This window comes from Larimichthys crocea, chromosome XXIII (assembly GCF_000972845.2).
Source record: "Larimichthys crocea isolate SSNF chromosome XXIII, L_crocea_2.0, whole genome shotgun sequence".
NCBI lineage: Eukaryota > Metazoa > Chordata > Actinopteri > Sciaenidae > Larimichthys > Larimichthys crocea.
In genome coordinates, this window is record NC_040033.1 from 4,338,558 (window position 1) to 4,343,237 (window position 4,680).

A 4,680-nucleotide genomic window follows, 5' to 3' on the forward strand; every position below is an offset into this window, starting at 1 on the left:
GCGAGCTGGAAAATAAACTGGACATAAAATAGACAGATCTATTGTACATTCAAAGGAAAGCCTTAATCAACTGCAACTGCAATTCTCAATCACTCCACATGGTGAAGCTGCAAAACAGAAATATCCATGAAAGTGACCCGTGGAGGCAGTTTGTGTTCAGTGTTATGGAATTTTCTATCCTTAGGTTACACGAGGTCACGTCTGGGCCTTGAGGTCCTCGGCAGTATTAGTTGTTTGGCTTTGGTTGGGAACAGTAGGTGCCAGTCTATCTCGAAACTGTGGTGTCCAGGGTCACAGAGACCTGTTGCTGCCTTCATAGACATAATAGATAGCTTGTTGTTGATGTTCCAATCTGCGTGAAGAGACATCTGTGTCTCCAGACTAGAATATGCTGACAATAACACCTGCATGAATAAAAACATTCTCTTTGTCTAATTCTGGGCGTGCAGTATTTGGGGTGTTATCTTGGGGTTTAAAGTCGATCCACCAGGATGAGTTGGGCAGAATGTGAGACCGACTCAGGCACTTCTGATGAACTTTGAGAGTGTCTCTAATTCTCGTTGGCCAAGCGTCAATAAATAATACAGCATAAGACATCAGAGGCTCCTGAACACTTTCTTCCTCCCTGACCTCACCATTGACCTTTGACTTCAGCTATTTCTCAACAACATTCAGAACATCTGAATGAACAAAACAATAAAATCCAGGTTCTGGGTTGAGGAGGTGGTTCAGTGACACACGTCTGTCTGTACATCTGGAGAATGCAGGCTGCAGTCTATTGCATGTAGCCATTTAGGTTGCTATATTTTGATAGCAGTGTGTAGTTGTTGCATATTAAGGCCAGTAGGGGGCAGCAGACGCCACACAATAATGGCAGCTGTTCACAGGCCTGAGCAAGATCAGTGAAAGCATGTGTGCAGCAGCAGATTACTGCAGTCATATGAAAGCAACATTGTACAACTTCTTTGGCTGATGGTGTCCTCCGGCTGCTCCGCCCCATCTTCCTGATGGACTGGGCTGCAAACTGCAGCTGCTGTTAGCTCAGTTTGTTAGCCGGGGTTGCATGCGCCACACAACCACACAGACGGGTGCGAACCCAGAATACTCAGGTGAGTAAGTCCAATGGATTTGATCAAATGTAAGCATGGTGATCATTTCAAGAAGGGTACGGTGAGCAGCCGACTCCTCTTTCAGGTATAAAATCATCAGTGACAGTGAATTACTATGAAAACACACCTCTGAGGGTTTTTTCCCAAAGGAATCAAGGATAAGTTCGCAGTGACGTCACTTGGGAATTCCCTTCTGGAAGAGTGGAGGTTAAACAACTCCTGTGAGTCAGCCACAAAGCCGTGAGAGTGCGGCCTACAAGGGAACCTCAAGGCCTGACACAGGAGGAAAAGGTGCCAAGTCAAAGCCAACTTGAAGGTATGAAGTCCAAAAGACACAAACACTCTTTTTCTGATAGACCAACCGAAGCCCACGAGGCAGGCCGGGGGGTCAGGTCAGTTCATCTTTATGCAGGTCATTGTTTTTTTTTTAACTCTCTCACACCTGCAGGAGAGCTAGGTTTATTTAAACAATGACAAATCTGTCCTTAAGCAATGAGTACGGTGGATATCAACTCGCAGCACTGTCCATGAATCATTTACAATCAAAGTGAAGGTCACACACAAATATTTGGCTTGTGTCACAATAACCTGAGATGCGTTCACGTCATTCCTGAACGGTGCTATTATCAGATCCTGTCTGTACAGCAGCTTGTTCTGTCAGGCTGATTCCACCAGTTGGTTTATTTGAGTTCACCACAGGAGCCAGAATCCCCTCACAGTGCAGACTCAGCTATCGCGAGATTTGGGCTACACAGGTGCGAGGCTTGAGCTCAGAGATGCCGCCTTCAGAGGCTGTTGGAAATCTTGGTATTTTCTGTTGAACTACCCTGAAAAATGTGACAGAAGTTATAGACACTTAATTTTCTTGTTTGATTCAACAACAGAGTGAAAAATAAACTGTAATCAAACAATATACTGATAAATAATTGGAAGATTAAAACGTCATTTAGATTAAAATCAATTACAGGCCACCTAATATTGAGTTGTTTAAATCTTTACGTCACATTTTTTAAAGTCAAAAATATGATTTGCAAAAATAATTATGTATTTCCGACCAAGAAGGGTGTTTTGATTCATTTTGCATCCTGCGTTTTGTATTTATTTATCATTGTTGTTGTCCAATATAATATTATGATCCATCTAATACATAAACAGGACCTGTTTTTCTGTACCTATGTGCATATTTCATACCTCTTTGATGACGTAGGCCACATCTAAGCCTCTATAAGTGTACTAAATACCTGTATGTTACATAACTGTGCATGCATGTGTGCACTTCAGTTAATCTGCAAATATTTTGATCATCTAATCCTCATTTAAGTCATTTTTTAAAGCAAAAATGACGATTTCAGCTTCTCAAGTTTGAAGGTTTGATGTTACGTGACCGTAAACTGAAGTAAATTGAGATTATATGATTTAATTATATTAATTATATAAAATTATAGTGGGCATTTTCCACTGTTTTCTGACTTTTACAGACAAAACAATGAATCGATGAAGTGGAAATGATCTGCAATATTCAGTGATAAAACAATAAACATAATTTGCAGCTTTATTCCAACTAAGGACTTTTACACACCACTACAAAGATATACACTGTTTAGACTTATATTTACATTTATTTATGTTTATTATTTATGACTATCTAATTCCCTCACTGTCCTTATCTTTCATTGTCTTCCCCCTTCACGTTCTTAAATCTAACTTTGTTTTGTATGTTAAATATACTAAAAATCTCTTAGGATTATAATAATATAATAATATAATAATAATAATAATAATTATATTATTATTATTATTATTATTATTATATATTATATATATGCTGCACATTAGCAGGCTCTGCCATTTGTTAGAAGCCAGCCAATGGGGCCAAAGAGGAAAATGTGAAATGGACAAGCAAATACCATCAAACTCTTTTTTTTATTATTATTATATGAAATTTCTATAATAAAGGGAGGGTGTGTGAGGAGTGGGAAATCATGTCCAAGTGGAAAAACGGTATTCATTGAGAGAAACTAATCTTAATATGATGACAGACAAACACAAACTGAAGCATGTCGCCGCCACTGTTCTCAGCGCACCCATGCACGGTGCAACGAATGCGTCACGAGAAGCTGGGATTTACCGTGGTCCGGTGAACGCAACGAGGGAGAGAGAGAGATTTGTTCATCAGCTCTTTTCCGCTCCTCGCTCTGCCTCCTCTGTCGTGTCACCGGAGAGAGAGAGAGAAAAAAGAGAGAGGAAGGAATAGGGTTTCATCTGACCCTCCTCCCGTTTCAGCGGATCTCTAGTACGAGCAGGAGGCTGGGACCCGCTCCGGTACAAACCCCCCTCTCTGTCTCTCTCTCTCTCTTTACCTGAAACAAACCACTTTCCTCTGTTACCGACCAAGCCTGCAGGACAGCAGCAGCAGCACACCGGGAGACATAATATGGTAAGATGCATCGCTTCTTTTTCTTTTTTTTGCTTCTAATTGGAGAATGCCCCAAAAATAGCCTCGAGCGCCTCTTGCGCATCTGGATAGGCTGGAATAAACGCCCGGTCCAGATGCGCGCTGGGTTCAGCCTCTCTCCTTCCTACACGCACCCACCCTCCCCTCCCCTCCTCCTCTCGCTTTCTCCTATCCTCCCTACCTCACCTCCCCTGACGTCGCTTTCAGACATAGCCGAGCTGTTTGTGAGTGAACACAGCAGGCTTGGCTTCTTTTTATATTTCATATATATAGTGTGTGTGTGTGTGTGTGTGTGTGTTATTCAGGATTAGAAAGCTGCGTGGGCGGTGCGCAGCGTGGAGATTTGGAGGAGAGCAGCCGGTCACATGAGGAGTTGCAGATGTTGACACGTTTACATTCACTCTGTCTATGTCTGTCTGCCCCATTGTGTTCCACAGTGTTTGACTCTCTCCAGCTCTGCCTCCTCCTCCTCTCTCTCTCTCTCTCTCTCTTCTCTCTCTCTCTCCTCTCTCCTCGTCTCGGGATGAAGAGGCCTGTGACGTGTGACATCCTCCTCTCATCATCGCCATCATTTCCCACAGCACTGCGCGCTGTTGCACACGAATGCATGGAGATAAAAACTGACTGCAGGTTGTCAGACGTCGTGCATGCGCTTCCCTCCCTTTTCCGTGCTATCCTTTAACCCCAGGAGACATTCCTCCGGATTGCTTGGCATCATCGCAGGAGCATCCACACTTTGCAAATGAATGAATTCATTGAGGGTGTGAATCTAGCATGACATGAAGCGTAAATGAAGATATGAGCTTCTTCTTTCCCCATGGACGGCTGTCTCTGCTGCATGTAAACAAACCAAAGCACAGCTTACCTCACGGGCACAGTACACATGGACGGATTACCGTCGATCAATGTGTGTTTAATTAATCACAAGATGGGCTTTAATGGCGACCACTAAATGTGTTGCATCAGCCACAAAAACGGAAAGGGCCTCCACACAGTTTGAACAACCTGCATGTACGCGCAGCCCTGAATAAATCTGTCAAATCAATTTAGCTGAAGGTGACAGGATGTATGCACGATGCACAGAAAGGTGGTGTTAGTGGTGGAGCAGGTGTGAAG

General features: G+C 43.0%; 1 protein-coding gene across 1 annotated transcript in view; it reads left to right on the top strand.

The window, feature by feature from the left end:
• Window positions 1-1,295: 1,295 nt before the first annotated feature.
• The window catches only part of sh3kbp1 (SH3-domain kinase binding protein 1), a 35,004-nt gene continuing 31,619 nt past the window's right edge, over window positions 1,296-4,680 (top strand). The window contains exon 1 of the mRNA XM_027274234.1: window positions 1,296-1,425. The gene's annotated coding sequence lies outside the window, so the exon portion shown is untranslated. The remainder of the gene's footprint in view (window positions 1,426-4,680) is intronic.